This window comes from Pongo pygmaeus, chromosome 5 (assembly GCF_028885625.2).
Source record: "Pongo pygmaeus isolate AG05252 chromosome 5, NHGRI_mPonPyg2-v2.0_pri, whole genome shotgun sequence".
In the NCBI taxonomy this organism is placed as follows: Eukaryota; Metazoa; Chordata; class Mammalia; order Primates; family Hominidae; genus Pongo; species Pongo pygmaeus.
This window is the reverse complement of record NC_072378.2, coordinates 6,220,284-6,233,684: the sequence shown is the minus strand read 5'-3', so window position 1 is coordinate 6,233,684 and position 13,401 is coordinate 6,220,284. Positions and strand designations below refer to the sequence as shown.

The following is a 13,401-nucleotide window of genomic DNA, read 5'->3' as shown; positions in this document are numbered from 1 at the left end:
GTTTCCTCACAGTGAGAATAAGGTTGGGGGGCAGCAATAGCATAAAAGAGGTGTTGCGTTCTCCCCAGTTCATTATATTTGGAGGCAGAGGATTTGATTTGTCCCATTACTAGACTTTGACCACTTGGTGAAGGAGGTGTCTGCCAGGTTTCTTCACTATATAGTTACTATTTTTCCACTTTTATTGTTTTAGAGCTACTGTTATTAGGGGATTGTCTGTACAGCTGATCCTTGTTGGATGACCAACAGATAATAAGGACAGGATCATGCAAAAATACTTTGCTCTATCTTTTCCATCATTTTGATGAACTGGCTGAGCGATCATTTCAAGGCCTTGACAACTTTATTAAATAGCCCTTTTCTAACTCTGTGTTGACAGTAATAAAACAAGCAAGGGGCCAAAAGACCTTTGCTAAAAAGCTCTTTCTTTATACAAAATCAACTCAAAGCTAATGGTATGTTCAGTGAAGGCAATATAAATGCATAGAAACAGAAGAGAAGCAATGATGAGAGGAAGCTCCAGTAACCCAGATGAACCAAATTACGAATATGGACTGTATCCACTTCTTTACCTGACGGTGTCTTTTAACCATCAATGAGGTTCTTGATGGGGGTTTCCCTGAAGTACAAGTGGTTGTGGAAATACTTGAGGACTAATCTCATGCCAAGTAATGAATTATTATATTTTAAACTCTATCTCTTTCAGGTTTGAACCATTTAAGGCCATGAGGTGTGAGGTCTTTTGAGGGTGAAAGAACTCATATTAATCCAGCTCCTGACTCATAAAAAAAAAAAGTAACTCTTGTGATTACAATGGGCAGAGTCCATCAAGAAGCAGTGCCCAGAAGGTAATTTTGTTTTTAAAAGTCTTTATCTAAGTCCGAATTGAGATAGAAGCAAATGAGAATTATCATCCTATTTCTAATTCAGCAGATGTAACCCTTGTGGTAAAGCTTGAGGTGAAATGATGAAATCCATGCGGCGGGTCTGTTTAACAGACTTCCTCTAGCATTGAGGTGCACAGCCTTTCACAGTCTGCAGCATTTTTAGCCTATTCGATAGTTTGAAGATGATGAAAGATTAAAAGTTCAGTAAAAATGCCCAATTCACAAATTTCATAAACCTAATGAAAGCAAGTGCAAAGAATGCCTCAGAAACAACAGGGTGATGCAATCCATGTGTCACAATTAGTGGACAAGAACTGTGATTGCCAAGTCCACTTTGTGTTAGAATAAGGTGGATTTGGAGCCATTTTGAGGATATATCTCAAAATGATGAGATACATCCTCAAATGGTGAGATTGTGGTGGATGTATCCACCACAGTAACACACTTATTTCCCAGGAATGATCTTGCAAGATCAATATGGAATCTTAAACAATATCTTTCAAAAGGTACGCTAAGTTGGCCAATGTGTACTTCATGTTTTTTTACAGTCTTTTCAACATCAGAGTCATTTAAAAAAATTATTACATTCATTTCTTACAATCAATTACTGGAAGCAAAATATGCTGAACAGTAAATGGGCAAGGATAACTATAATAATTTTAAAAGACAAGAACAATGAGAGAGAACTGCTCTGATATAGACAGATAGACATACATATATCTATATATATTCATCCTACGGTAATTGAACATAGATGGTGGCATGGGAATATGCCAATAGATCAATGGAAAAGAATATTGGACAGAGCCACAGCCAAGTATCTGTATGGAAATTTGGTGTATGAGAAAATTGGCATTTCAAATCAGCAGAGAAAAAAGAAATATTCAACAAACTATGTTGGGACATTTGGCAATACATCTGAGGGAAAATATTAAATTTTATCTTTATTTTATTGTAACAAATTTCAGATGCAAAATCAACAAGCTAAACAAAATTTATAAAATATTAGAATAAAACATAAGGGGAATTTTTGTAATTGAGGAAAGTCTTTTTGAAAATACAAGGGATTTGCAGATTTTGGGCTCATAAAGTTATTGTTTTCTCTATTAAAAAGACACTTAAAAATTAAATGAACAAATGTAATTATATAAAAATACTTGCAGCACTGGGCCGTGTGGCGGGCAGCGGTGTCACCAGGAAACATGCTGAGCTGGGTCAGGAACTGCACGAGGAGGAGGAGACACTGCTCCCGTTGAAGGCAGCCCTTGCATGACCTGCTGAATCACATCAAGGTTGAAGCATTGGCCCTCTAATCAATGATTAGTTGTAGGAGAGGGGATGAGGTGCTGTCTTCTCCAACTTCTCCAACTGTGCCTGAACAGTCACACGTCATGTCGGTGCATATAGACAATGAAGCATCAGTCAACCAAACTACACTGGAGTGGAGCCTAGAGTCCTGTGACAGAAGAAGAAGAGGAAGAGAAAGAAGAATCAGATTCCTAAGGGAGGGAAAAAGCCAGGATTCATTATACAAATTAAATTTCTAAGTCTCAGGCTCTTTCTCCCCAAGGAAATCATCTTGCCATGAGCCCTAGGGCCTGCTTGAATGGAGAGCAAGAACTGTAGGAGGATGTGTAGTTGCAAAAATTTCTCATCAGTAACTCAATCTTCAGAACGTTATGGCATACAGAAAATCAAAGGTGCTGTGTCTTAGCATTGAGCAATATGGGTGGTGCTATGTCTGTAGTCTGGTCAAATTCAGTAACTGTTCAAAACAAAATTTCCTCTGGAATACTATTGAGAAAATCTGGCATTTGCAAAAAGGGCAGAGTTTAAATATGGGCCAGTCTTTCCAATCAACAATACCTCTTTTAAGAAAACCAACTAACAGCTGTTTGCATGCTGCTGAATCCCTGTGAGCAGTTAGGCCACAGTCTAGGACAGAAAGATGACACAGGGAAGGACTGAGGGCCATGTGAGAACAAAAGTTGTTGCTACTTCTCAGAGGCATTGAGACACACTGCATGCTGTAGACTGCTTTGTGTAGCTGTTATCACATCTTGCTTGAGATGTCATTGGTAGAATGTTCTTAGAAATAAATTATAGATAAATAGCCATCATGGAGTTTGCTGGTTTCTAGATAGCAAAAGAGAAAAGAAGCAGTTCCGGCCTGGCACGGTGGCTCATGCCTGTAATCCCAGCACTTTGGGAGGCTGAGGTGGGTGGATCACTTGAGGTCAGGAGCTTGAGACCAACCTGGCCAACATGGTGAAACCCTGTCTCTACTAAAAATACAAAAATTAGCTGGGCATGGTGGCACGCGCCTGTAATCCCAGCTACTCAGGAGGCTGAGGCAGGATAATCACTTGAACTCAGGAGGTGGAGGTTGTAGTGAGCCGAGATTTTGCCAATGCACTCCAGCCGGGGCAACAGAGCGAGACTGTCTCAAAAAAAAAAAAAAAAAAAAAGAAAGAAAGAAAAAGAAAAAGAAATAGAAAGAAGAAGTTCCTCCTCTGATGAAAAGATACAACAGGATAGTTTGAAATTCATTTCTGGCCCTTACAGAAGAAGTGTGCCATGCCTGGAAGACTGGATTTTTATAACATAGATGACAGCTACAGAATAAGAGTTGATACTTGGGATCTGAAGTAGAGATTCATTTCTGCATACTGTCCCTTTGCCACTGACTATACAGTGAAATGAGTAGCTGCTTAATATTATAAAATTAATTTTCCCTGCCAAAGCAACAGTGAAAGCCAAACAAAATACAAATAACCTTCTCAAGCAGAATTTATGTAACAGTTCCCAGAGAAACATGGATACCCTTTTTTGTTAATCAGCATTTCATTAAAGTTATGTTGAGTTACTCTTACAGGAAACAGACAAAAAAAATTGCAGCATATGTAACAGTTAAAAGAATTAATAAATGCAATATGTAAAGAGTAACACTAGTTAATTAGTAAAAACAAATGACCAATAATACATGGACAAAGAATAAGAAATTCACAGAAGAAATACAGTTATTAGAAGCGATGGCTCATACCTGTAATCCCAGCACTTTGGGAGGCCGAGGTGGGCAGATCACCTGAGGTCAGTAGTTCGAAATCCTGTCTCTACTGGAAAATACAAAAATTAGCCAGGTGTGGTGGCAGACACCTGTAATCCCAGCTACTCAGGAAGCTGAGGCAGGAGAATCACTTGAACCTGGGAGGTAGAGGTAGAGGTTGCAGTGAGCCGAGATCAGGCCATTGCATTCCAGCTTGGGTGGGAAGAGTGAAACTCCATCTCAAAAAAAAGAAAAGAAAAGAAATGCAGTTATCTAATTAAACACATTACCATTTGCTTAGCTTCACTAGTGCTAAGAGGAATTAAAGCAATGAGATATGATTTTTACAAAAATGGGTATGATTTAAAATCAGTTTTGTCTGATAGTATGTTCTGATGAAACTGTGGGGAAACCAGCATTCTCATACATACTTGTTGGTGCATAAACCGACGTGACTATCTTCATGGGCATTTTGGCAATATCTGTTAAAGTGAGAAATGTGCATTCTCTATGTCCCTGCACTTTCTCTTTTCCGTATCTATCTCAGAAAAAAAATAAAATAGCCTTATGAGGTAAATGTAAGGACACAGTGGAGCAGCTAGCACACAGGTAGATGCAGAAGCAAACCTCTGCTTTGGGCCTTAGAGTCCAAGCCTGGAAATAAAAGGGGTTTGATTATGTGATCTGTAAAGTTTTCGTTAGTTCTAAATATTACGCATCTCTTACATGAAATTCAGTAATGAGTGGAAGAATACATTTTAAGTAATCTTCTGCTATTGACAAGTTCAGTGGTTTTATTTTTATCATTTTCTAGAGTAGTGATTCCTAGAGGTTAAATTCCTTTCTGTGGAGATTCTGCATTCTTCCTTACATTGATGAATAGACGCTTCTCTAGAAAGAAGCAAAACAATTTCCAGCAAAATTAAGTATGGATCAGCTACAGTTATTGAAGACTGTTTACTAACCTAAAAAGGCACTTATAAACTGACTTGTGAGCAGCTGTTTTCCAATGGAACATTATTGGTTATTGAAACCCTGCAACAGGAGAAAACCTGGTCCTAACATGTAGTTATGTGTATCTATTTTTGAGACCAACTGTAAGAATTGATTTGTTTTGAGCATCTTGCTTTGGGTTCTTAAATTATGCTGTCTCAGACTTTTAAGTACTATGAATAATAAAAACTTCAGATTCCTATCTCAAGATGATCCTTCTCTTGCAAAATTACTTTATCCTGAAATCTCCCAGCAGAGCACCAGTGCAACTGTCTGGAGCTCAAGCTGGAGTAGGCCATGTCTGAGCTGTTCTGCAGCCAACCCAGAATGTAGATTTCTTTTTCTGCCTGCTGGATCTATTCCCTATAGTCCTTCACCCTGTGTTACATAGACGAATTTTGTTAAAAGCTACTCTTTTGTTTTCTATGATTTGTGTAATAATAAATAATGTAGTTTCATTAATCAAAGACTTTTCTTGGAGATCAAATTTGGTTCATCCAAGAAGTATAAGTCATTTAAGTACAATGTCATATGAAATCCCCTAAATGATGATCTGGTTTATAGAGTTTAAATACCTACCCGAAAACTGATAAAATTATAGATGCATATGCTTTCATAATCTAACAAATTGATTAACTCCCTTAGTTTTGGAAAACAGAAGAGCTATGAGAGAATTTTGTTATTATTATTATTATTATTTGAAGGAGAAGTCTCTATAAACTAAAGAGCTCTGTAAACATCTACTCAGGTCCCTCTATTTGATTTGCTATAAGGTGGAATAATATTTTTTCAGGTAATAAGTTCAGAAGAAGTGGCTGATTAATATCAGATTTTTCATGTGCTTCAAAGAAGCCATTTAAAATGAAGGGTTTAGGAATTTCACTTCTTGTAATGGGAATAAACTTAGTTAAGTGAGCTAACTGCTACAATAAGCAAACATGCAAATCAACACTATTTGGGGAAACATAACAAAATTCATGGTGTCTACAAAATATCATTCGTGATGTCCAGGATGCAATGCAGGATTACCATACATACAAAGACACCGTCAAACATGGCCCATGCTCCAGAGAAATTAATGTTAACCAACTCTGTGATGACTTGGATATTAAAGTTACTAGAGAAGTATTTTAAAGCAGTTATTATAACCATGCTCAATCAGATAAAGACTGCTTTAGTCATAATGAAAGATTACATAGGAAATCTCATATAGGGACATATGGAAAATCTTAATAGGGAAAATAAAGGATCAAAAAGAAATTAATGGAAATTCTAGGACAAAAACAAATCAATAAAATAAAATTTCAAATAATAAATTCACTGGTGGGCTTAACAGCAGGTTAGAGGTAACATAAGAAAAAGATAAACAGAAATAGATTAATAGAAATTATTCAGTCTGAAGAACAGACACAAAAAGATTGGGGGAAACATGAACAGGTTTTAGTGGAACAATATCCACAGTCATAACATATATTTAATTAAGATCCCAACATGAAAGAGAGAATGGGGCAGAAAAAAATATTTGAAGAACTAGAGACTGCAAATTTTCCAAATTTGGCACAAAACAGAAAGTGTTTATGTTTCATACTGGAGACCATATTCAGTTGCTTTCTAAGATAACTAAAAACTGGCCAGTTTTTGTAAAAAGAAAAAATGTTATTCTGATTGCCTGATGGTATGTTATTTGGATTGCAAAACAACAGGCAAAATATGAGTAGTCTTTCAAAATGCATGATTTGGTGAAATAAAGAATATCTAGATTAGATATTAGTAAACAATTAGAAAAACCTAAAGCCAAAAAGAAAACAAATGAAACCAAAGCCTTTACAACGGCAACAATAACAGGAAACTAATACTATTGAGCCATAACGATCTGTAAGATACCTCACAATTTACTAGTTTAAATTTCAAATTATCAAAGAACTACATTACAGGGGAATGAAGTCAACCGGGAGAGTTTGATTTGTTAGTGAACTGTAGTTGTATTCGGCTGTTCTCATGCTGCTATGAAGAAATACCCAAGACTAGGTAATTTACAAAGAAAAGAGGTTTAATTGATTCACAGTTCTGCATGGTTAGGGAGGGCTCAGGAAACTTAAAATCATGGCGGAAGGCACCTCTTCATGGGGTGACAGGAGAGAGAATGAGAGACAGCAGGGGAAACGCTAGACACTTATAAAACCATCAGACCTCTGAGAACTCACTCACAATCACAAGAACAGCATGGGGGAACTGCACCCATGATTCAATTACCTCCCACCAGGTCCCTCCACGACGTGTGGGGATTATGGGGATTACAATTCAAGATGAGATTTGGGTGGGGACACAGCCAAACCGTGTCAGTAGTACTAAAGCCAACTCAAAATTTAAGAGATGGAAGAGACTGTTAGAAATCAACAAAGTCGGTGAGGACACTGAGGCCAGGGAGGGCTTGAGAACCAAATATGCCAATTCTCCTTTCCATTTATGTAGATCTGGGAGAGTTAGTGAATCTTTCCACACTTGGGAAACAAGTTTTTAAGAAAATTATATGAGGAATTTGGGCACCTCGCACAGTATTTGGCCCAAATGTCCTCAAAGTTAGTGCCTGTCCCTAGTGATTTAACCAAGGCCACATGTTTCTCTGGGGGTAGCTCTGCCTTCACCTGGTCTTGACCCTGTCATTCAGCGCTCTTCCTCTCCATGTTCTCCAGCCATTAAAGTTGCCTTCATTTCTTTGTTCCTGGGGTCTATGAACATACTGTTCCCAGAGAACTCAAATCAGGTATCACTTCTTTTTCTTTGTAACCTGGAAGTGGTTCCCTGAAGAAGCCATTCAATCCAACCTGAGGCTCCATCAGGTAGGTGAAAAGAGCACCTGAGAACCGCTAGTGTTACCCTTACTAGCTGTGTGACCTAGTCAGAGCCCTTCATCTTTCTAAGCCTAGTTTTTTTTTTCATCTAAAACCAAAATATGGCTATGGCTATCTCTCTCACAGAATTCTTACAGAAGACAGATGAAACCATGAATGTAAAAGGGATCTGTACGTGATAAAATGTTATATAAATGTGATTTTGCCTTATTTGTTTATGAAATTTCTTGGAAGAATTAACAGCACAAATCAAATTGTGATCAATCACCGTTGAAACTCAATTTTTTTGCAGTGTACTGCTTTCATGAGGATGCCCTCCGCATCTTTGGTTTATGTAATGATAAATTTTATATGTGGTGCCAGATGTTCTTTTGTCCCCAAGTTCTGGGAAGCATGTCAGAAAATGTTGGAGGTGACCATTAGAAGACATTCAGGGCAACCTAGTAAAGTTCTTGGTATCTGAGGCTTATGACAGATGGTTTTAACTATTTGGTGCTTCATGTATAAGTCAATTAACATTTAACCCAATGCACTTATTTACAAAAATCTATTTAAGATATAAGACTTTCAAAATGAACATTAAAAATTCTTAAATGAAAATGATTTAAACTCACATCTATAAAAATAATGTGGTTTTTAATTCAATTAAGATTTGTTCTCCACTGTCTTCCTTCTCTCTTAAAAAGTACAGTTGAAAGGAGAACACCCTAATTTTCTTATTTGTTTGCAAAGTACAGATGAGGGTCTGTCTTATTGTATTTTTATAGATGATCTAGTTTCCAAGGGAGAAGCAAAATAAAGGTTGAAGGCTAAGAATAGACATGTAACATTGCTCCCACCATTACTGAGACATTAAAAGAGACATCTTTCGGTTTGTGGGGGAAAGAAAAAACCATCTCTGGCAGAACTCAAATTATGTCATGACAGAAAGAGCTAAATTCCAAATTGACATTTATTATCTCCCTCAATTTTATTTGGTTTTAAGTTAAGTTATATGTTCTCTTCATTTATTTAGCCATTTTCAGGTGAATTTCAAAACTGTCAATTTCCTTTACTGGACACACATAAAATAAGCCCTCTGAGATTCTAGATCCAGTGGACACATTGCAGGTGAATCATTCTTAGGACTTCTACCATGGCATGCAGAGTGGGTGCAGAGGAAACATAAGCAGAAATGGGCTGGACACAGTGGCTCATGCCTGTAATCCTAGCACTTTGGGAGGCTGAGGCAGGTGGATTGCCTGAGCCCAGGAGTTTGAGACTAGCCTTGGCAACACAGTGAAACCTCATCTCTACTAAAATATAAAAGAAATTAGCTAGGCGTGGTGGCATGCGCCTGTAGTCCCAGCTACTCGGGAGGCTAAGGCAAGAGAATCGCTTGAACCCTAGAGACAGAAGTTGCAGTGAGCCAAGATCGTGCCACTGCGCTCCAGCCTGGGTGACAGAGCAAGACTCCATCTCTACAAAGCAAAAAAAAAAAAGCAGAAATGGATATTTCAAGTACAATGAAATAGAAATTTCAGATTTGTATTTGGTTATATAAAACATCAACTCCAAGTGGCTGGAGCAATAGAAAATGTGTTGGCTCACACAACTGAAAGTTCAGAGTAGGGTTGGCTTCCTTGCTGACTTAATCCTGTGGTTCTGGATGTGTTTTTCCTGACAGTCTTTGGACTCAGCTTTTCTCCACACATTGGCTTCACCTCTAGAGTGGTAGAGAGATAGTACTAACACTTCAGATTTCGCATTTTGCACCCAGCCAAGTTCAAAGAAAGAAAGCAGAGTTATTTTCAGAAGTTTTTGCAGAAAATTAAGAATGAACTTTCCCAGAATCCCTAATCTTAGAGTCCCTAACTTAAGTCCCTTGCCCATTTATGAACCACCAACCAAAGGAAATTGATTACCTCCAGGCATGTGGTTCTCATAAGAAAGATACTAAGAGAGAAAGCAATAGTGTCCCCAGTAGGTGTTATGAAGAAATGACAGCAAAGCTCACCAAGAATTCCTAAAGGAAAGAATAGCTGCTCATCATTATACTAATGTCAGATCTTGAAAAGCTTTTAGAAATAATCTATTGTAGCCGGGCGCGGTGGCTCACGCCTGTAATCCCAGCACTTTGGGAGGCTGAAGCTGGTGGATTGCCTGAGGTCAGGAGTTCGAGACCAGCCTGGCCAACATAGTGATACCCTGTCTCTAGTAAAAATACAAAAAAAAAAAAAAATCTGGGCATGGTGGCGGGCACCTGTAATCCCAGCTACTAAGGACGCTGAGGCAGGGGAAATAGCTTGAACCTGGGAGGCAGAGGTTGCAGTGAGTTGAGACTGCTCCATTGCACTCCAGCCTGAGCAACAAGAGCAAAACTCCATCCAAAAAAAAAAAAGAGAGATAATCTATTCAAATTTCGCAGTTTATAGGAAAGGAACTCAAGACAACAAATAAATTGAGTTTCCCAAGTTGCACAGCTGAATGTGGCACAGCTATGACTCTGACTTAGGTGTTATTTCAAATCCATTGTGCTTTCAACACCAGGTTATTATTTTTTTCATTCTGACTAATAAAAACAAAACAAGGCATATAATTCTAATTGTTTTTTCATTGCTTTGGGATTCCAGCCGCTGGTGGGTACCATAACTTGTAGAGGGGAAAGGTAAATGCAGTTTATGTGATATAACTTATTTACAATACCCTTTAGTTTATTTTGAGGATATAGATTACCTTTCAACATCCTGGTCTTGTGTAGCTGTTTTCTTTTTCCTTATCAATAAAATTTTAAAAGGGCAACCAATGTTCCGAAAAAGAACTGTAGTACTTGGGGAGCAAAACTGTATTAATTTGTGATGGCTGTTGTTTCATAGCATAACCTTCTGTATCTTATCGAACCAGGTTCTATTGTGAGTGGATTATTTGGCTTTTATTGTTTAGTTGTGCAAAACTTTACAATTATTAGAAAGAAATTGCTGTTTTGAAGCTTGTGCTTAATGGGTTATTTAATTGTACAATATTTGCAGTGAATCCCGGGATAACACTTATTTTAGTAATCAACTCTACATTTAGAAGGGCTTAAACTTAATTATTCCAAAAACAGCTGCATACAGTTTAGTGGACTTTTTTGGGTCTATGTCCCTGAAACAATTTTCTGGGATGAAGAGACTCCAGTGGGAAACCTCACTGGTATTCTGTTTCAGGCCAGCAACTCAGTCTTTAAGGTAAATCTCTAAAGTCTAATCCTTAATGTAAAAAATCACTCACCGGGCTGGCAGACCAGGCATTTTCATCTGGCCTGTGACTGCAGATCTCTTCCACTGTGATCTGTGTGTGAGAGATTTTAGTGTTTCCATACAAAGAAATATGTAAATCTTTTGGAGACATAGTCCCATCAACTCTGTTTCTCAAATTCCCACAAATAGGTTTTTGTCTTCATAGGAAAACAATTCTAATGTTTTAATAAAGTGTCCAGCTTGTGCATGTATTAAACCATAGAACCTAAACATTCCTTTTTTTTTTTTTTTTTTTTTTTGAGTCAGGGTCTTTCTCTGTCACCCAGGCTGGAGTGCACTGGCTCGATCTCTGATCTCCGCTTACTGCAACCTCTGCCTCTCAGGTTCAAGCGATTCTCCTGCCTCAGCCTCCTGAGTCACTGGGATTACAGGCATGTGCCACCACACAAGGCTAATTTTTGTACTTTTAGCAGAGACGGGGTTTTGCCATGTTGCCTAGGCCAGTCTCAAACTCCTGACCTCAGGTGATCTGCCCACCTTGGTCTCCCAAAGTGCTGGGATTACACGCGTAAGGCACTGTGCCCGGCCAACATTTCTTTCTTATCCCCTTAGTGGTTTTCCAATGAGTAATGTTACCATTTCTAAATATCTGATGAAGGTGATAAAGTGGATTAGTCCTCCACACTTCAGTGACTTGTGGATTTACTCCCAGTTGGGAGCATTTCTGTCCTAGGAATATCAAAATCAGTGACCTTTTGGATGTCAATTTGTTTCTCCATCTGTCCCACAGTAAAGATGTGAGAAATTGGGCTGATACTATTGAGCTATGTTTTATCTCCTTTTAGGTGTCTACATGTTGATTCCCATACATTGAGCTTCTTTGGCAAATATTTTTTATGCTATCTCTCTTCACTAGAGTGAAGATAGCTCACAAGTGAAGGACGCAATAATAAACCTTAAGATTTGTGGCTCATTTCCTGCCCCCTTTTTTAGCATATAGTTTCTCATAGCTTCTTCTAATATTCTAGTTCTTTTCCCAACCCAAACAAAATTATCTATGTTTTTCTAGCTAAGTAATGTTAATTTAGTTACAATGCTACACACTGGAAAAAGAGTAATGTTATAGGAAAATGTGTTTCATTTTCTGAATTTTTGTCAGCTTTGTCATAAGGGGAGCTGGACCAGCATAGCCTATATTAAGAACAATCTATGAAATAATCTTTTATACTTGTCAATAATCAAATTAGAGCTTGAAGGGAACAGATGTAGTCTTAATAACTTTCAGAATCATGTCACCTGTTTAAATTAAAGGGAACTTTAACCAAGTAGGTGGGTTGTTAACTCGAGGCATTGTTATAAATCCTGATTTTACGTAATTATTTTTGAGCCTTTTATTTTTGTGTGGGTCGATGGGAAGAATGGCTGTTAGCCTATCTGCATACGGTCTATGTTGTCTGCATATTATTCTTTCTTAACTTAAATCTAATTTTTATATACAACATACAAGACATTAATTTTATTTGTTTAATTTAAATTTTCTTTTACATTTTACTTCCTGTTCAGGTTATTTCTTGTCTCTTGCTCAGAGACTGATGGCTTACTCTCTGTATTTGAACCCCTAGTTCTCTTGGTCTCAACCCTGGACGTGCACTTCCTTTCTTTGTCTGTCTAGTATTTAGGTTTCTAATATGGATCATTCTCATGGCCACCACATTTCATGCCAAGCTCAAAGATAACCATCCCAGATTATAATCCTTGAGCCCAGTGAGGCATTTCCGGTTCTAAAAGTCACCTATACCAACCCATCTTGTCTTTCCCTTAATTATTATTATTATTATTATTATTATACTTTAGTTTTTTTTTATTATTTTTTAATATTCTTATTATTTTACTTTATTTTCAGTTCTTTTTAAAATTATTATTATTATTATACTTTAGGTTTTATGGTACATGTGTGCAATGTGCAGGTTAGTTACATATGTATACATGTACCTACTGGTGCGTTGCACCCACTAACTCGTCATCTAGCATTAGGTATATCTCCCAATGCTATCCCTCCCCCCTCCCCCCACCCCACAACAGTCCCCGAAGTGTGATGTTCCCCTTCCTGTGTCCATGTGTTCTCATTGTTCAATTCCCACCTATGAGTGAGAATATGCGGTGTTTGGTTTTTTGTTCTTGTGATAGTTTACTGAGAATGATGATTTCCAATTTCATCCATGTCCCTACAAAGGACATGAACTCATCATTTTTCATGGCTGCATAATATTCCATGGTGTATATGTGCCACATTTTCTTAATCCAGTCTATCATTGTTGGACATTTGGGTTGGTTCCAAGTCTTTGCTATTGTGAATAACGCCGCAATAAACATACGTGTGCATGTGTCTTTATAGCAGCATGATT

At 37.7% G+C, this 13,401-nt stretch overlaps 1 pseudogene; it reads left to right on the top strand.

Moving 5' to 3' along the window:
- LOC129038787 (snRNA-activating protein complex subunit 5-like) overlaps positions 1-3,004 on the top strand; it is a 290,162-nt pseudogene extending 287,158 nt beyond the window's left edge.
- The last annotated feature ends 10,397 nt before the right edge of the window (positions 3,005-13,401 follow it).